Source organism: Macrosteles quadrilineatus, unplaced genomic scaffold (genome assembly GCF_028750875.1).
Source record: "Macrosteles quadrilineatus isolate MER2022 unplaced genomic scaffold, UCM_ALF_1.0 Scaffold_6__1_contigs__length_79288215, whole genome shotgun sequence".
Classification (NCBI taxonomy): domain Eukaryota; kingdom Metazoa; phylum Arthropoda; class Insecta; order Hemiptera; family Cicadellidae; genus Macrosteles; species Macrosteles quadrilineatus.
The window spans coordinates 53,643,970-53,666,116 of record NW_026542599.1 but is presented as its reverse complement, the minus strand read 5'-3'; the positions used below and the strand labels follow the sequence as shown (position 1 = coordinate 53,666,116).

Genomic DNA, 22,147 nt, shown 5'->3' with positions numbered 1-22,147 from the left:
AATAAAATAAAATAATAAAATAAGTTTAAATAAAAAAAAATTATAAAAAAATATAAGGATCAAACAACATCTTTTGGTTTTACATAAAAACTCTCTGTGAACTCAGCTAAATGGTAGTTGTCATGACATAGCACACTTTTTATTGGGTAAGACCTGTTGGAACTAATGAAGAACTAACAATTAGACTACAAGCCGGAATCTTATGTGGTAAAATATAGAGATTAAAATGAAACGTCTTTATACTACTACACTACCGTTTGGTTTTGACACAACTAATAGCTGAAACAGTCTGTGCTGAAACTGCTTCCAAGATTTGAACGTGCACCCAACGATGGAATCATTGAGAAACTTTGAGGGGTAGGAATTGTATTTCCCCAGATTCTGTCACACTAACTACAATAAAATTACTTGGTTTTGAAAATGATTGTTATTGGTATTTTATTATCTTAATTGTTCAAATGATTCGTCACCTTATAGCGTTGTTACATTCTAACGAGATTATCAATTGGAACAGTAAATAAACGAAATTTACTCAATATTATCGTAAAGTTTTAATTTTATGGAGATCTGTAAAATATGGGCAATTTTCTCACCTGAGAAACCTCTCATTTATTTAATGATACTAAATAACTATACAATTTTACAATTGTTATTTGTATAACTAGTGGGTGAAGTAGTGTAGCAAAGGCAGTTTGCACTCGTGTTACACATTCTATTTTTCCTACGGTTACTATAAATCATATAAATAATTAGTCTTTCAAACACTGTACAACACGTTTTTAGGTTAGGTTAAATCCAAACATCGAACGAAATGGGAAACGCTGCACTAGATCGTAGTCGTAATATCTTTAGTGTTGAAACTTATTTTCAAGCGCACACGGATTACGTGCATAATAAAAGCACGCTGTTTTGTGTCGTTTGGTAGGAATACTGGGGTGCACCAAAGTAAGGCTTTCTGTACTATAATCTGTACAAGGAAGCCCACTTTGTCGGGTGACTGTGGGAAAACAATATCTACACACCATATCAAACGTAAATCTAGGCATAGAAACATTATTTTAACAAACCATTTTCAAACAAACGCCGCCTTATGATCTCAACGCACGTAGACGTAATTCACCCTTCTACCACTCCTAGAGGAGGGGTGACAGGCGGTGGTGGTGGGAGAAGTGGAAGGGGTAACAAAGGTCGTCAGGGACCAATCAGAAGCCGTCCTTCCGCCTAAGCCCTGAGGTACCGCGGCTCGTCGCCCTTGACTTACATTCGGACCAGGAATTTGATGACGTGTGGACATAAATCGTTCGAGATAGTTGAGATTTCGTGTTAACAGTTTCGTACACTAATTGACGGCTGACGCACTCGCCCGTCGCTTCTGCGCAAACAAAATTGCTCTGAGTCAGCGCAGAGTTTGCCTCCTGAAGTATTGGGAAGTGATTCGGTGATGTGTTGGAAGTATTATCGTTTTCTTCCTTATGAGTGGTCTTATGTGATCGTTGGTTACATACCACAACCCGATCCAACCACCAAAGTTGGTAGTAAACTTTGATCCGATTATAACAATAAAATGTATTAACAATATTTGGTTTATATATTTTTTAGTTTTTAAAATTATTTTTTATCCGTCACATCTAATATTTGTGCAGATAGTAATTATTTTGAAACAACCAGGCTAGTGGTAGTACTAATAATAATGTGGGAATCCAAAATGAATTTCCAAAATGACCAAAACTATTGAAAAATTATATTGAAGATTGTATTGCATAAACGTAAACCTTTAAAGCTATACGAATGGAAAACTGTGTTTTTAGAATGGTACAACAAATAATTTTGCATACAAAACCTGTACTTTTTTAATAGCGCATTTCATGTTTATATGTCTGGAATGGTAAAAGTATTGTTTGGGATGAGAAAAACATTAATTGTACAGAAGATAGAAGTAGATAATGATGATATATTTGGTAACAGTAAAAACGAAAAAAATTGTAATATCTCAATTGTACCGGTCTACACATAACCAAGTGGGTAGAGGAGCACTTATTGATCATAGCTTAGTAGCTACACAGGAGCCTTTTTTCCTTTTTTCAATTGGTTACTAACGCTGGGCTAGTTCATGTGACAATTTTAAGGTAGCCGATTCGATCCTGCGACAAGTCAATAGATGTTTGATGGTTCGAAAGTATTGGACCCAGCTTTCCTTAGTCATTTGTCTTTTAAATTGTTCTGGCTAAAGAAAGAATGCTCAGCTTAGTAACAAGGCTACACCGATTTTCCACTGCATTCTACAGCCATACTGCATTCATCTTCAGGTTTAAATACGTAAACAAAGTATACGTTTCAATGTAAGGCGGTGAAAGTATTTTTTTTCTTTTTTTCCTTTGCACTTCCAAATAACGAAACGTCTTTTGGACGCGCTGTTACAAGAACTTCTCCAGTATTCGTGGAGGTGGCGAGGAACGGAGAAAATGAAAGTGACGTCCGCGTGAGTGTGGCGGCGAGCGACAGGTGCTTCGAAAGTGGTTCTTCAGATGGCGGGTGGGGGAGGAACCCGCGGCTCAGACACCGACCAGACTGAGAGGAGAGGTGCTGAGTGAGAGTGGGACATCCTGGAAGCTGTGAGACTTCTTCGGGAAACATTTGGTTCCATGCAAAATATCCTTATGTTCTTGCTTCGTGTAATAGTATATTGCATTGACAGAGTCTGGAGTTCATCATTTTGATAAAGGCTCTAATATTGTGAGCTCGATGGGTCTAATTTAACAACCGAGACGAAGCCATGGGATATAAGTGAGGGTACTCGTGAAACTCGGATGAACTACATTGATAGTCAAGCTGCAAAATTCTTTAGGCTGGTTAATAATAAAAAAATCAGTCTTTGAGATATAAATATAAAAAATATTGTTAAAAAACGTATTTAATTTATCCTTCTATTGTTATTGACAGCACCAATTTCTTAATTTAACAATATTTTTTATATTTATACCTCAAAGGCTGTTTTTTTGTAATCCGTGAGAACAAATTTCCATGAGTTGCGCTGAGTAAACTAAGTATCCAACCGACCTTTTGGAAAAAAACCATTTTTGTTCTTAATCATTTTTGTTGGAACTTGACATTTTAGCATACCACTCATGCATAGGTGTAAACTTCAAATACAAAATGAGGAAAATGAGGAAAATGATAACGTGTTGGCCAAATGAAACAATAAATTTCACACATCGAACCCAATATGTGTGTTATAGCGTAGGTGCCTATAACATAGGATTATAGGAGGTCTTGATTATGACATTAAATTTGAAAATGGACCAATAAAATGTCGATGCTAGTAATATAGTATTATTTACTGCATAAAACAAAAGGTATGCAACGTACATTACACTTAAAATAATAATCAGGTGAAAATCAACAATATTGCATGCAATGTATTCATGATATACAACTTGTTACATTTGACAAACTTGCAGCGTTGAGTATAAACTTGGTGAACATATCTCATACTAGACTCAAGTAGGAAGTTGTTGTATTTCGTGTTGTAGTTGTTGTAGTGGTCACACTAGCGATTACATGTAATGAAGTTGGCACCACTCTGCTCCCCTGCTGGGTAATTTCTGATTATTTATCCCTCTCTTGACTATGTTGATGTAGAACTGTAGTAAACATCTAATTCAATGCTTACTTCAACGAGTCTTTACGGATAATAGATTCAACAGAATTAATTTTCAGAATTCGTTGGCATAGTTAAATCTAGTAAGAATAAAAGATAATAATTTGATTCTAGCTGATCTATACTGTAAATTAATCACTCAACTTTACAGAGTTATCATATTTATGGAGAAAATAAAACAGATTACAGGGTGTTTATGGTTTGTGTCTTGGTAATCATTATAATGTAAACTGTAAAGCTTACTTATAAAGGTTCTATATGATATGACCTCAGATTATCGGAACCGGTTATTTCATTTAGTTAGTTTATTTAGATATTTTCTACATTATGGACTTAAGAAAAGCAATCTTATTCATTTTTTATTTTTTTTAGAATAACGTTTGAGTATAATATTTTATGTATATAATCAAACTAATTGTTTCTTGTACGATTAGTTAAAGAAAAACTGAGATTTGTTTCTTGCAATAGCTTCAGCTTTCTATATTTAATCAATATTAAAAAGTATTTTTATCAACTTAACATTGTTTAAATGAAGAAAACTGTAGGTATGGCAAGAAGAAAAGATAAATATATCAGTTATTCTTTGTCCAAGCTAAGCTTATAAGATATCTTTGTAATCTGCAAAATATTAACTAGATTTTACATCTTTTGCAAATATTTTGTAAAATTGACGGTTTTCATGGCATTTGGCATCAAATATTTTTTAAATACACCATTTCACTGATCACGAGTTTTTATTTATATTTTGCGCAAACATATGGTCAATGGTATAAACATTTTTACAGAATTACAACGCTGTAGCTCTAGCAGTTAAGGAGTTATGAATATTTTTGTAAAATCATATACATACAACCAAAAACGGAATGATATTGGACACCTGTTTTAATACATATTTTGTCTCTTTTGACATGCTGAATAATGTGATAAACTTTGTTCATATGGCTGCAAGTCTAATCAACCATAGTAAAATTTCTAAATGTGATTCTTTCGTCAAAATATTTTTATTTTGTAACATCGGGGTCATTAAGGCCATCTGCTCCTACAAGCCTAGTAGAGTACAAGTCTGTTCAGTGATAAAAATAATATTACTTAATAATCCCTTTTTGAGCACACAACATATATCAAGTTCGTGCAGCGCTGTTGCCGTCTAAGGTCGCGAATGTAATTTACAAGGGTCAAACGTGATCTAAATTAAATTGCCATGATGAATGTATAAAAACTGGTCAATGACATGAACTATGCAGTTCTTTCTTGACACAATTACTCAATAGTAATTAATTTTAGTGATTAAATATTCCTATTTACACTAAGAGAATTCCCATTTGAATTCTTAATGGTAAGGACAACTTCATTAATTCTGATGAAAATAAGGATCCATCTTTTTTATAAGTAAGCTTTTTTGATTTCAATCTTAACACTTGCTGCTTAGTACTTGAAAGATCCGTTATAACCGTATATAGATTAGAGAAACTTCAATAAATTTTACTTATTAGCAAGGAAATGTTGAACTGCTACTGCATTGTTAACCGATTTAAATGATTTTGGTCTCTTTGCAATCACAATATGAACATTTTCCTACTGAAACTTGTGAAATATCGGGCCTAAAAAAAAAAAAACAATGTGTTCTGCTGCTCTCCAAGGTTTACCATACATTTAACATTCCTCCTCAAAATCTATCATCCTTAGAACTCAACTGAATGCAATAAAAGCAAGTAACCATTACCGGACATACTGTTAGTGACACAAACAAAATTATTTATATTTTAAAATCATAAAACTGTTATATGCTGACGAAACTGTATGGTTTTATCCACTACAGGGTTCATAAAACCCCCAGGTACTGGGTTCATTACTAGGTGTTCATTGTGTAATTATGTAAACACATATGTCATATGCATGGAAACACACTTATGGAATAAAACCATATACTTTAAAACTTATCAAATCGCACCTCATTTCAACGAAAATATATTAAATTACGGTAAACCACGAACTGTGAAGTCCATTGCTCAACCCACACCGCTCGTGAGGTACAATTTAGCCGGAGAGGCTGGAAAATCAAATTACCGAAACACGAAACTCGCCCGAGGTGTAACGAAGCACAGCCAGGGGTTATTGAATAGCGATCACGGCTGACCTGGGATTGGATCCGTGACCTTTGACACCATCGCTCATAGGCTACTAGAGATGCCATTAGGAAATTACTATGCGTAGTGTGTGCCTGCGAATTACTAGGTGATTAATTAAAATGTTTAAAGGGTTGCGGACATTTTCCACCACTAAGTTCCACGACGTTTCGGAATTTAGAATCCGACCCCGTTTTCAGGTGAGAAAGGACCTAGAATGCACTAGTGTATAACACTGGGGATCACAATAGTTAAACATAAACATTTTTAGATCTCGTGTATATCAATCCTGATACATGATTTATTTGAATCATGTACTGATTCTGGTTAGACTCCGGGCATAAAAACGTCGCACAAAACATGTGTTCCAATAGTCAGAGTTATACAAATCCTGCAATATTCAATTATGTTAACACTAACCAACCACCAACACCAACGAACTTGTAAAATACGTGGTTAATTGTATCTTACAAATGTTAACAATATATAAACCGAAAAGGTTATTCTTTTTCGATTTTGTTTACTTACGGACATAAATATCTGTACTAATGGCTATAATGGAATGACAAAACCTTGTTCGTGTTTTGCAACTCTCTGGTTTATTGTACCTCCCAATTACTACTTAAGTTGTTTGATGACCTCTTGGGGTTGCACATTTTGTCGGTAGATGCAAACATAACACTTGTGTATGATATGAATAATTTTACACAATACATACCATACCTCAACATCAGACAAAAGAATTATTTTGATAGAACTTATCTATACTTTTGCACAAATCAGGTATCTTAATTTAGAAGGTTCATCTGTATATCCTCTTAATTTTGTAAAAAATTACAAACAGCTTTCCAAACTATTCTAGCTGACCAAAGTTAAGCTGACCTATCTCCAACTACTCAACCAATCTCGGAAATCAAATTATGTAAAAACAAAAAATAATGAGCTTTTTCACAAGTATTTCAACCAAAACCCAATTACGTTCCAACAGTGATTTACAGGCTGTAGCTGCTAGGAGAGAAATGAAAGTGTTAAAATTACAGCTCACAACCATTAATAAGAACAATAATAACAGGTTGGTCGGAGCATGAGGTATTGATCGAGTGATAATTGGCGAACGATTTCACGCGTTCGTTTTACCCCAGGGTTATTACCCGGACGTGTGTGAACGGAGATTCAAAATTGTGGTTTTTATTTGAGAATTCGCGTTTTCCTTACGGTTAATTGCTTTTAAAACATCCAAATCCTGGCTCTATGTGCGCTTACTGCTCGCTCAACAGGGTCTCTCTCTAATTTCAAGTTGAATTTCGCTTCTCATGACTGTTTTCTCTGGCCATTTTAAGCCAATCAATATTTTTTTTTTCAACTTTATTTAATTTACAATCTGTTCAAGTTGAACAATAAGCAAATGATATAAATAGTAATACAAAAATAACTTGAAGAACATGAGCTAGTGATTGACCACCGTCAACACTAGCAAACAAAGAGAATTTTGATATCACTTAGCCGAATCTGAATGGTAGGTCCAATATCGTATGTCGCTTCAGTCTGTAAATGGTGTTGTGATTGTCCAATAAATTAAGTGCAAGATGATTTGAATGATTTTCCAATTTTATAATGTATTTTTCACTATATTTTGTAATTTCTTCTTTTACTGTTCGAATTTGAAGATCATTGTGAAGTGTTCTGTTGGTAACAAACCAAGGAGCGTTGACAATTTTACGTAATAATTTTGATTGGTAACGTTGAATAATTTCAATGTTTGAGGTACTTGCTGATCCCCAAAGCTGAATACCATAAGTCCGAATTGGTTTTAAAACTGTTTTGTACAGTAACAATTTATTTTGTGTACTGAGTTTTGATTTAGATCCAAGAAGCCAATTAAGTTTAGTTGTTTTTAAATTTAGATGTTGCCTTTTAGTCCAGAGCAACACATTTTTTATTATTTTGAAACAAGTAGTTAGTGTGATAACAAGAAATAAATCGTAAAGGGTTGACCACATTGATTGTATCGTATAGCAACAGACATGGGGGAGCGAGCTGTTCAAGTGGTTAGAGCGCGAGACTTCGGTTCCAGAGGTCTCGAGTTCAAATACCGCCAAATCATCAATGGATTTTATCCATGTGATAATACCGCAACCCCTAGGTCTAGCCTGAAGTAATGTGAAAAACAATTCCGGGCTCGTGCCAAGCGTCCTAGGAGAAAAAAGCAACATCCTTACGAAAGTAATCTGTACACAATGATGAAAAATTTACAAGAGAGTTTAATCCATAATCGTACTCGTGTTTATTGTGTTCACTCCTGGTAGGATGTGCGCTCTTTAATATGATTCCACTAATTTAATTTACTAAAGATATTTTTTATCTTGTGATGTTTTCTACCTAATAATCATTTTTACCTTTTTGTTCGAGAATTGTCAAAACCATGGTTTTGTTACCACCTTTGTTAGATATCGTTGACAGTCCGATAGGAAATGGCATTAGGTCTAGAATGGACTCGCCTTAGGATCGAACCAGGGACCTTCAGAATCGAAGGCTATCACTGTAACCACTCGGCTATCCATATAATTAAAGCGTCTGTTAAATTTACTTTTATGATTTCTAAAAATATTCAGTTAAATAATAATCTATTATTTGAATGCAACAATGTATAAGTGGCACCTGTAGTTGTGATGACGCAATCCCGCAAGACATTTAAATCTATAGCCGACATTTTAAAGTTTAAAGAGACGGCAGTCACTTAAATGCCTCGCATACTGCGTCGCTCTCTTTCCCGTTTGTTTTGTACTGCATCCATGGACATTGACTTGGGTGGGGGTGATAATTTATTAACATAATAATTTATTCAACGTTAACGAAAAGGTGCCATTGCATAAACACATGTGCCTCATTGTTATAATTAGATTTTAAAAGCTGCAATTGATTTAGTTAAGTTTATAAAATTTATCATTAAAAGTACTTTTTCAAAATGTTATTTTGAAATGTTGCAGATGCTAGTACCTACTGGAAAACATAAATAATGCGTCCCCATCTTAAATAATTGATATAATTTATATAATAACTTAACTAAATCACGGCAATCAACATAACCACAATTCAAAACCCCGATCAAACACCAGACAATAAAAATATTATCACCAATTTTGTATTAGGAAAACGGTTTACCTTCCTATGTTGTTCTTATGGAGAATATTGTAAAATGTTGTAGTTTGCTTGTTAAAAGATATATTTTGATCAAACTTGGCAAATTTATTTATTTCATACTAAGCTATTAATTTTTGACTAAAAATACATTTTATTAGTTTCCTTGTAGCAGCAAACCTAGGTACTCGTTTAACCCAATGTCATTTAAATAGATTTATTGGAAATTCGCTTAGTCGGCAAGTTTGCTGCGGCGGGGGTATTTTGTTTCTTTGATGGTTTATGTTACGAAAAAAATGCTACTTTACAGTGGACTGTTCCCTCAGTTTCACTATATTAAATAAACGGTATCAGCATTCTGACACATACTTTCTCCCATAAGCTTGTCAACAACCTTTATCGTAAGTAAGCGGTGAGAGTAAATATACGGAAATGGGATTTGTACAATTTTCTTCAGAATTTAAAGGACTATAACATACTAAATTTTTATCAAAATCGTTCGAGCCAATTTTGGAAAAATCTGATTTTCCGTTATTTTATGGGGTTTTTTATGGGAAAATAACATAATTGAGCGGAGCGAGCGAAGCGAGCGAAGCTCTTATACTACACTCCTGCTTTTGTTTTACAAATACTCCTCCTGAACGGCTGAAGCGATCTGCACGAAATTTAACACAGTCATAGTACCCAACCATAGGAAGGTATAAATCTGAAATGGTACAAATCGGACTATAGGACTTTTCCCTACATGAATGCAAACTTTTAGAAATTTAACATGGGCCTAATGGGTGAATTGGTCGCCATGGCATTATTTGCGAGTTAACACTAAAAAGTAAACAAGAGCCTCGACATATGTTAGTCAACAAATCTAACACATTATAAATACAGTACAAAAGAAAAAATCTGATGAATACTAAAGAGCATATTAGTCTATTGCATGTAATACGAATTGATTAACAATCAGTTCTATATTGAGTGATTAAAATCATGCCGTTTATATTTAATTGTATAATCGTTCTGTTCTTTTTAACAACAATGAATAGTCAACTAATTAGGCCTAAGCCTATGTTGCGTCACAGAAAACATACTCGGTTATAGTAGTATTTTTTCTGTGGTTGCGTGGAGAAGTATAGATAGGATATACAGGATATAAATAGGAATGCAGTCTACAAATAGGAATTCCATTAAGGTGAACCAAATATAAGACTCATAATTTCGCTGCAATTAGACAATTTGATGACGTGAACCCGACGTATCATTGACTTTGAATACTGCACATAGCCATCCCATATAAGTGAAGCAGAAGTAGGCCTAAGCCTACCATTGACTTCGGATGCTGCAATTAGGCGTTTTTTTTATGTGAACAAAATAAATGGACCATTGATTTAGGATACTGCAGGTAGACTATTCATTTACATGTACCATTGAGTTTGGATACTACAAGTAAACAATCCGTCTACGTGAACCAGACGTACCATTGACTTTAGAATCTGTAAATAGGCATTCCATTTATGCGAACCAAATATATAATTGGCATTGGATACTGCAAGTAGACATTTAACTTATGAGAACCAGATGAAACATAGAATATGGTTCATGCAAGTAGACAATTCATTCACTTAATCCTGACTTATGATTGACTTTGGATACCTACTGCAAATAGGCATACTATTTAAAATGCGAACCAAATATATCATTGACATTGAATTAATATGCTGGCTCCGCTCAATATTGCAATCAGACAACTGCATTGTACACCTAGTTTACAATAACTTTTGAATCGTAATTTTTACAGAAATGGGATTCGTACAATTTTCTTCAAAATATAAAGGACTATAATATACTAAATTTTTATCAAAATTGTTCAGGCCATTTTTGGGAAAATCCTATTTTTCCTATATTATCCGCAAAGAAATGAAAAAAACGCCTGGAGATACCATGGATTAGAACCTACATACCAAATTTCATCAAAATCGGACCACAGGTGTAGTCTCTAGCTCTGTACACATCCAGACATATAGACACACAGACACACACACAGACACACACACACACACACACACACACACACAGACATCACTTCGAAAACCACTTTTTTGGGTCCAGGGGGATCCAAAACGAATATATCCACTCAAAACTCAAACTCGAAAATTTTGACGAAAACAATCCTTTCTCCATATACTATGTATGGTATAGGGGGAGAAAGTAAAAATTGCTTTCCATGAACATGGGCATGTGAAATGGTAAAATCAACAAAATCTGTCGGTGTCTCAACATTGTTTATTTTCTTTTTAAAACCGACTAGAAGATGTTAAAATGAAAACGGTATATACTGTACTATCTATATTCCAAGATACAACCAATTCGTGTAGACACGTTGTACATTGCCCCTGGTGTGAAAAATGTAATTATTCAGTAATTTCCAAACGAAAGGAAATCCTTCAACTCACTAATGGTTTGATATCATGTTACTGGATTCCAATGGCAGCTTTTGACCCGCGCTATCTCGTCAGACCGCAGAACTCTATCATTTTGGCGGGAGAGAGGTAAGGTTGCGTGCGGGTAAGTGGACTGGGGTAGACATTGGTTCCTCAGACATCCGCCGCACGCCTCGAGCACTAGTGTACCTCAACACGTTATGGCATTTAAAAGTATTTGATTGAGTGGTTTGTGGTAATAACATAGGTCTTTCACCACAAAATTTCTTTTTCGTGGGGAATTATGGTAAACAATTATATACCAGTTCTCATCACCTGAGCAATATATTTGACCAACTACGACCATAAATAAACATGAGCAAAAAGCGAGTAAGTCAAGCATTTAACATGCACTAGACATCAGTCCAATAGTTTAGATCCAAAGGATTACTTGGTAAAAGGTCTGTGATATAAATCAGGTACAAAAATGTTTATTTCAACATACATACCCATCCGTCTATTTCACCTCACGCTATAAATTCTATCAACCTGCAGTAAGCCACAGCTAAGCATACTGTAATCCACCTGTAGCCAAGCCACAGCCAAGCTTTCAAATCACTCAGTAAAATACGTTTACTAAACACAAAGTCAGTATAATTCAACTATAGTGGTTCGACACAACAACTAAGCATCGGTGTAGCATTAACGAGCAAAGCCACATAACGCATAACGCATAACTATCCATTGATATTGCCGCATAAACAAGACCGCTCGGCGTTATGTGTGTAAGATATCGGCAAGGCACATTGACAGTGTCAATATTTTGTAATTAACAGACATATATCGTATATCGTGATAAAAGTACATGCAACCGACCAAGCTGGTTCACTATGGCAGCCTGATTGTATACGTTCCTTTGGAATAATCCACAATGTGTGGGAGGGTTATTAAAACATTATTTTGCATCTGAATAAAAATAGCTCATTTTCTTTACGGTTTGTCTTGTAAAATGCTAAGAAAGGCACCACATCACATCAACATGGACCAAAAGATTTCTTTTCAATAGAACTTAACACTAATACCGAAACCCTACCCAGGCTGACGCTAACCGAAACCCCCGGTCTGTGAGACCCCATTTGAAAATAATGGACCACCCTTAGAAAAACACAAACCGAAACCCTGGGGCTGTGCCACCCATAGAGTAGCAACTATCAATATCGTATTTTTTTCTTAGTATTTCATATTTTAGTAATTGTTACCCATAGCGTATTGCCTGCGAAAGTATGTAGTTAATAATAATTTAATCATTAGGTTTTTTCCAAGTTTAATTGCCATTTATTCTGAGCTGGACCTGAATCATAAGGCTTTCTTTCTAATTTTATTTTAAATTTTGTATTAAGACTTTCTTTACAAGTTCATCAACAATTCTTTATAGGTTAAGTGAGGTTAAAAGTTACTGCTTCAGCTTAACACTTATACTCTTACTAAAAGAACATTCACGACGTCAGAACCTCATTATGCAACTACCACGCTAACAGGTAACTGACTAATGTCTTTCAATGTTTGCTTGATCGTAATTTAATTACCAGCCATGAGTTTAACTGAAAGGCCATCAGTCTAATGTCTACAAAAGTTGACCGCTCCTTTTCTGAGCGTTAATTAAAAGACAGTCTCATTTGTCCCTTTAATGTGATATTTACCCCATGATCCACTCAGCGTGTTCTAAGAGTAAAATTTGTAGGTGGATCTAAATACAGCACTGAATACAATACTGTTTAGACTGACTAATTAGGGTGAATCCAGAAAAAAATTCTCCAACCGTCATTAGTAGAAAAGGTACCTACTTTAGATGTGCCAACAACGAATTTGGTCTCCGAACAATTTTACAGTTAACCAAGATATAGGCTATTTTGACTTGTTATATAACACTAGTGAGACTTCTAATTCTTGTGTTATTTTACTTGACCACTCTCCGGATTATGGGCCTAAAACCATAAACTGGAACCTTGTATTAGCCAAGTCTACAGCTCTTTTTAATATCACCACCTCAACAAACGTGCAGACTAAGCGAATTTATATTTGCCTGATTTGGTTTTCACTAGAGTTTCACCACTATTTTTTCACTAGGATAAAATGAATTATTTATTCCCTGTGCAAATAAAATAGGTTCTAATGAGTCCTGCAATCTGGGAAGATTATAAGCGTGATAGTAAAACACCAATACTTTACTTTGAATACTTAAATACTTTTCTTTGAAATGGTGACCATACAAAGTAGGTATTTTAAGCCAAGTATGAATGGAGATGAGTGTGAGTGGCGCGATCTTGTAGTTTTGTTAGTAACTAAGGCCGACATATTCCTTAAACACAGCTGTTAATTAATAGCCCATACAGCTAATGGCGACTAATAGGCTAGGCCTTTTAGACTTTTACCTGGGCAAAATTAATAACAAAGCAAAACCAACTGGAATGTGTTAGGCATGCTTCCCTTAACATTTTGTGAAAATTCCCAACTTTTCCCACTGTAGCAAAATCCGCCATCTTGGAAAATGGCGGACAATCTGTAAAACACTGCAAGGTTCCACTTAAAAACTTATTGTTCACAAACCATTCCATCTAGAAAAGTCTAGTTAGTCTTAGATTCTTCGGCATAATATTATCTACAAGAAAATACCATATTAAATAATAGTAATATGATTTTTAATAGTGAAAAAAACAAATTAAACTTTAAAATATGTAAAAAAATAAGACATGTTCTTACTTTTTGGGGGTTTTCGCCATTATTATTGAGGAAATGCAGCTTTTTACCTTCAACAATCATGTAGAGCTTTAAATTCCGCTTCATTTCCATATATAATATAACAATGTTTGAGCAATATTGACGTAAACGGCGATTGTCAAAGTACACTCTCACGTAACGCACCTGTGGGACCATAATGTATATAGTGTGGTTGTATGGTTGTATAAAGTGGCATAATACTTCAGTTCTGGCGGAGAACATGCATCTTGAGGTGGTAGCATAGTATAAAATGTCCCTGAACGTAAAACTGCCCAGACCCCAATTTTTAAAGACCGTAATGACGTAATGGGTTTTTGTCCGTAATGACGTCACCAAGATGCCTGGTGTAAAAGGATGCAGGGTCACCATGAATCGGTTATTACAACCTCCAATTGCCTGAACTTATTTTAATGAAATTTGGCATACAAGTGCTTGAATACATTATCTCAGCCCAGGTTGTCTGTCAATGGTCGAGTTTAATTAAGTCGTTTCAAAATGGCGGCCGTTAATAATTAAAATAATACAAATGTATCAGTTTTTTTGTGTTTTCAACTCCCTCCAGAGATCTGCATCAACCTATTAATTCTCCTTGCAATCACAGGTTGTGATGCCGTATCTACTTTTCATGGAATTGGTTCCCCCACCACAGCAAACCTGCAGACCAAGTGAGTTCCATTTGCCTATTTTGATATTTAATTAAATCTATTTCAATAACATTAGTTTTCATGAGTACCTAGGTTTGCTGCCACAGGGAGAGTTATAAAGTGAGTTTTTATTAATATAATAATAGTTTAGTTTAAAATAAATAAATTTGCCTAGTTTCATCATAATATATCTCCAACCAAGCAAACTAAAACAGTTTATTTATTATCTGTAAGAATAATTTGTTTGCCTAAGCTCTTCACAATTTTTTAGAGATAAATTAGGGATTTTTATGTTTTGATGGTCAAAAATAAGAAAAACCAATTTTTACCCCATAAATCACCCCAACCACCTCGTTCCCATGGTCCGGTCAAGCTGGTTCGTGAACTTATTCGAACTACACACGAGGTTTACACGTTTGTACAAAATTTCATCGAAATCGGATCATTTTTGTGTGATTTATTGTGCTAACGGACACACACATAAACAGGGTGTTCAAAAACACCTACATACCAATTTTAGGGAAAATAATTACCTTGGTCCAATTCAAAATTTCAAATTTGCAGGCATTTTAATTTTTGAAATCAAAATTACTGAAAATGGCAGATTGTATGAAAAAGTGTCAAGAAAACTTTTGGTTAGCATTTAAATTTCCTATCAAACTACTTCCAGTTCAAAACGATCGAATAAAAATAATTTAAATATTAAGACTTTTAGTTGTAAATTGAAGAAAACCTGGCTATAGTTCGGCCGCTTAGAAAACGACCTGCGCGCTAATGCTAATCCAATGCTGGAGGAGGACGCTTTCTACGCGGCCGAAATATAACTTAGCCTCATTCCGACTATATTCACAACTAAAAATCGTGATATATCAGTCATTTCTCTTAAGTTTTTTTTTTAACTTGGTATCGTTTGATAGGGAATTTTAAATGTTAAACAGAAGTGTCATTTTTTTAGTATTCCCATGTTATTCTTACGGAGAATACATAAAATGTTATAGTTTGCTTGTTTATGAATATATTTTAAGAAACTTGGCAAATGTATTTATTTTAAACTTTACTACTATTATATAAATAAAAAAACTTGCTTTATTACTCTCCCTGTAGCAGCAAACCCAGGTACTCATGAAGTCTAATGTTATTGAAATAGATTTAATTTAAAATCAAATCAGGCAAATAGAAACTCACTTAAGTCTGCAGGCTAGCTGTGGTGGGGGTATTTTGTCAATTCCATGAAATTTAGAGACGGCATCACAACCTGTGATTGCAAGGAAAATTAATAGGTTGATGCAAATCTCTGGAGGGAGTTGAAAACACAAACAACCGAAACATTTGTATTACTGTATTTTAATTATTGACGGCCGCCATTTTGAAACGACTTAATCAAACTCAACCATGGGCTGAGATAATGTATTCAAGCACTTGTATGCCAAATTTCATAAAATCGGTTCAGGCAATTGGGTGTTATAACCGATTCATGGCGACCCAGCATCCTTTTACAGCCGCCATCTTGATTACGTCATTACGGACGACCGAGGTCCTTAAAAATTGGGGTCTGGGCAGTTTTACGTTCAGGGACATTTATACTATGCTACCACCTCAAGATGCATGTTCTCCGCCAGAACTGAAGTATTCTGCCACTTTATACAACCACACTATATACATTTTGGTCCCACAGGTGCGTTACGCGAGAGTGTACTTTGGCACTCGCCGTTTACGTCAATATTGCTCAAACATTGTTATATTATATATGGAAATGAAGCGGAATTAGAAGCTCTACATGTTTGTTGCAGGTAAAATCTGCATTTACTCAATAATAATGGCGAAAACCCAAAAAAAGTTAGAATATTTACATATTAAAATATTAAATAATTTATTTAATATTACATATTAAATATTAGTTACTTTTATTTACATATTTTAAAATTTAATTTGTTTTTTTACTATTAAAAGTCATATTACTATTATTTAATATGATATTTTCTTGTAGATAATATTATGGAGAAGAATCTAAGACTAACTAGACTTTTCTAGATGGAATGGTTTGGGAACAATAAGTTTTTAAGTGGAACCTTGCAGTGTTTATAGATTGTCCGCCATTTTCCAAGATGGCGGATTTTGCTACAGTGGGAAAAGTTGGGAATTTTCACAAAATGTTAAGGGAAGCATCCCTAACACATTTCAGTTGGTTTTGCTTTGTTATTAATTTTGCCGAGGTCAGGCCTAGTTTTATGCTACTGGTCTTAGACTATAAGGGACCTACAGTTTATAGTGGAATCCGAACCAATTTTTTTCCTTTCGTATATACGAATTGGTCTAATTATCAGGATAGTACTGCGGATAGCCGTAGTACTCACCCGTGTGGACGTTAATCCACACCAGGGAATATCGCATCCACAGTGCATGCCTATAAATATCCACAATTCGTGACCTCCTAGTAGCTGGTTTACAGGACGACGCCACCCATCCCAGTCTTAGTATATAGATATCTTAGTATATAGATATATGTATATACAAACACACTTGAACTAGTGGTGATTTTGGCCTCTGTGGACCTCAAAATGAGAAACTAAATTGGTTCCGGTCCAGGTCCTACCATGCGACCTATGGTAATAGCGTATTTCCTATACAACAAATTCACAGAAAGAACGATGTATATTATTTAACTGTGGTAACCTATATTGTAAAGATGTACAACGATAGCACAGAGACGTGATATTTTTCTGTGAAGAGTATAAAGCGGCACTTGATAAATTAGCAACATAGCGAAATTATCCCATTATAAACGTCAGTTCGTGTATCACTAAAATATTTTACAACAATTATATAAAACGAAATGTAAATAATCATGGTTAAATAAGACCAAAAACCAACAATCTGTCAAAATCATTATCGTCCTACCTGATTGGTATCTTCGAAGTCCGTTTTACGCTGAAGATAGTCCATGATTCACTAGACACAGATTTCTGAACTGAAGAGCGACTGAAAATTTGAGACTGGTTAGAATCTTCCCTAACGATGTATGCTAGACATACTGTAGGTGATCTTAACTGTGTTTGTCCGGGGAATGAGGTTGTTTTCCACTCGCTCGGATAACAAGGATGTTGGGACCGAACGACAAAACATTGTGAAATTCACAATATTGATAAACATGGGAGATAATCCTTTATTTTCTCAGACAATGTTACTAATGTTTTCGAGTAGATTAAACTTGTTATTATACAGTAAACGTTAACTTTAGTTTCCAAAAATGTATAAATAGTAAAAAAACTGGCCGGTTTGTTCTTTATTAACAATTTTTATTAGATAATAACTCAATTCAACATTGTTTATTTTCTTTTTAAAACCGACTAGAAGATGTTAAAATGTTAATTATAATTTTTTTGTTAGAAAGTGTCTTAGGAAATTGTTCAAAGTATTTATTGTCAATTATACTTATATAGTTTTGAAAATACCTTTGTGAAATTAAAATGACTTCTTTACTTTGTAACAATGAAGCCATACAAGGCTCGTGTAGTGTCAATTTCACTTTAATAGTTTTATAAGATAGATTTGTAAACTTTTCAATCCAATTGAGACTAGTCAATTGGCTTAAAACTTGAAAAAATAAGACATGCGAGAATATAATTTCAGCACCAGGCTTGAGTAGTGATATGTGTTTAGGAAAAGATTTTACCTTTAAATATTTTCTTCTTCGTATACATGTTGAAGTGTCTTGAGGTTTGAAATTTATAGTTATTAAGAACAGTTAGAGTGACAAGAGAGGAAAACTTTGTTGAATGAGCGGAAAAGAAGCACTTAAAATAATTAAGAGCAAATTAATTGAGTACAACAGTTTCATACGTTTAACAACATTAACACACATCATAAACAAAAACAACATTAATCAAAAGTCACATGTCAATAATCTAAAATCACAAAACATGTGTTGGTTCCAGACCTAAGGCAACAAATCATATTATGGCTTGGAGACAGGCTAAAGGTAAAATATATTTTTAATTAATAGAATATTTAACAGTTTATAAATTGAATAACTTTCACTTGAAAAATATTATTTGGATTAAAGACTTAATTTCAAAACAACCTTGCACCCATTATGAAGACCTCTCCTATATAAGTAAGTGTGATAATCTTATTATTCACAGTGTTTGCGCCTTATGTGACTTTATGTTGCTATAAATCTCTATTTAACAGCTCATTTAATGGGCGATTTTAAACAACAATGAACAATATAACCATAATAAAGCTATAAACTATGAACGTGGCTGAAGGGCGTCCATTGCAGTTTTATATATTCCTAACATAAACTTTTAGTAATTATGTAGATACAGTATTTAAATTAAGGTGTAGGTTATATCATCGGATCTGTAAATACGATAAATCAAAGTACGTAGTGGGATTCCTAAAAAGCTTATATAGGTTAGTTGTATCAGTAAATATTAATTGTTGTGGGGTGGTAACACCTGAGACAATCTAGTTGTGAATATAATTGAATACCATTATTTATGTTTATTCCCATAAGTTTTGATGGCTAAATAGAATAGAATACACGACATCTCTAACATTTAATTAATTATAACTTCTTTCTTTCTCAGTGTTTAACTGGATCTGTAATATCCTGTTATATGTGGTATAATGTAATATGTCTTTCTGCTATGCCGTTATTTACTTAGTTCATCCCCACCAATATTTTGAGGCAATAAAGAAAATGGTGTATGTAATTTTGCCAAATAGGTTAGGACAACCTTCTTATGCATACTATTTTTACAGTGTTTTTCTGGTACGATATTATTTTACTACTAATTTAAAATAATAACTTCGCCAATATATCTGAATTTTTAATTTTTATGAGGCCTTTCGCCAGCTATGCTGGCATCATCAGACACATCACAAAACTGAAGGTTATGTTATGTTTACAATTATAAATTTTAAAGAATATAACATATGGGTAGTTAAAAATAAAAACTATTCTGTTAAGTACATTTAGCTTAAGTTACAAAAATAAATCATATATGTATAAAAATGAAATATCAAGTAGAATTAACTTATAACTTTGTAAATTTAGAATTTAGTAATGTAACATTTTGAATTGGACCGTTATCATTATTTACCAAATTGTCCATTTTATTTATAAATAATGATTCCCATGCATTTAGTTCATTGGATTTTGTTATATTTTTTAGTAATTTAGTATTATTGATTGATATTGTGTGGTCCGTTTCTAAGCAATGTTTTGCTATTGCTGATTTTTCAGGTTAAAAAATTAAAAACATTCTTGGAAATCCAAAAAGTAAATTAGAAAATACATCAAAATCTGGCATTTATCAAATTCAGTGTGACAGTTGTGAGATGAAGTATGTTGGACAAACAAAAAGAAATATTAAAACTAGATTCAAAGAACACACCTCTCACATAACACACAACAGACCTGAAAAATCAGCAATAGCAAAACATTGCTTAGAAACGGACCACACAATATCAATCAATAATACTAAATTACTAAAAAATATAACAAAATCCAATGAACTAAATGCATGGGAATCATTATTTATAAATAAAATGGACAATTTGGTAAATAATGATAACGGTCCAATTCAAAATGTTACATTACTAAATTCTAAATTTACAAAGTTATAAGTTAATTCTACTTGATATTTCATTTTTATACATATATGATTTATTTTTGTAACTTAAGCTAAATGCACTTAACAGAATAGTTTTTATTTTTAACTACCCATATGTTATATTCTTTAAAATTTATAATTGTAAACATAACATAACCTTCAGTTTTGTGATGTGTCTGATGATGGTATGATGATGGTATAAGATGATGGTTTTTCGCCAGCATAGCTGGCGAAAGGCCTCATAAAAATTAAAAATTCAGATATATTGGCGAAGTTATTATTTTAAATTAGTATTAATTCCAATATAAACAGCTCTTCTTGAAGATACGATATTATTTTGTTTATCACAATTTCATGGAGAGAAAGCAGAATGTAACGGAGGTTAAGTAATTGTGCAAAATACGTTGTATATGAACGACAATTGATTAACAGGCACAGTACCATACTATTTACTGTACACCCTTGGTACTCTCGATCTATATACATTATCGTGACGGCGATAGGATTTAATGGGAAATAAACGATAACTGAAATGTACCCCATAGTTTTCATGACATGTACGAGTCATATACACAGCTTCTGTCAATAGGTCTTAACTAAATGTTTCAATCGATTTAAAATATGAAATCTAAACCATAGCATTCTTTATTAAACAATGTGACTGATATTTAGCAAGTAAGTACAGAATGTTGCACTCATCATTTTTTGAAAATTTTCACAGCTTTTTTCCTATATTTGTGCCATTTTTACAACTACACAATAATTTTCACGCCCTTTACCATAATTTCAAGAGTGCATTCCACTAGTCTGGAACACGAAGACGTCGTAGGTTCTTGTGTTGACATGCACGGCCAGCTCTGCGCTGTTTACAGAAAGTCTTCACTCTTTGGCCATTAATTACCCAGATTTAACCAGTTCCTCGCAGCTGACCATGCAGCCTGACCATAGTCGGCCGAGACGCCTGTATTAGTCCTGTTAATTCCGACCTGTACTCGCCACTCATTAGTGGTTAGTCCCGTTTCTAAGTAATTGAATTTCCGTCCCTCCCTTTTGTTGTTTTAATTACCAACCTGTGTTTCGCTAAACGATTTTACACATGGTACATAAATAATGCTAGGGACGTATAGGTTTGAGGCATGTCGGATTGGTTGTGTCAAATAATAAACGTATGGTTTAAGAATCATATTGAATTGAAGAATATGTTGCTATGTGAACTTAGTAAATTCTTTTGGGTCTAGTAGGAAAACTTAAGTGATTTGCAGAATGTTTCATTTTGTTATTGCATCGTAAAATCTATATCTTCAATTCATATATTTGTAAAATCCCCATCTGGTAAAATCCCCATATAATTAGGCTCATTAGAAAGAAAAAAAAAACGTAAACATCTTAGTAATCTGCTGAGACCCTTTCATTGTAGCTATTGTAGCTTCTAGTTGCTTATTTTAATCTTTGGTTACATTAGGAAATTCTACTCTAAATTAATTTTGTATTATTGTGTCCTAATTTTGTACATATTAACTTTTAAATTATGTTTTTATGTAATATATAATTATTTTTAAGAAATGTAGTAAATGTTTTTATTAGATAATAAAAATCACTGTTTATCCACAATATACCAGATAGCAGATTTAGAACTCTTTTTCCGCACACGGGCTTACGCCTATGCGGAAAAATATATTTCTTTTTAATTTATATCTGTTTATTTTATTGTTTATATTTTGGAAATAAACGATTTGATTTGATTTGATTTGATATGGACCGTAGTTAG

The 22,147-nt window shown here is 33.7% G+C and overlaps 1 protein-coding gene across 1 annotated transcript in view; it reads left to right on the top strand.

Moving 5' to 3' along the window:
* The window catches only part of LOC128996366 (PDZ domain-containing protein 2), a 536,662-nt gene that overhangs the window by 289,496 nt on the left and 225,019 nt on the right, over positions 1-22,147 (top strand). The gene's annotated exons all lie outside the window — the stretch shown is intronic.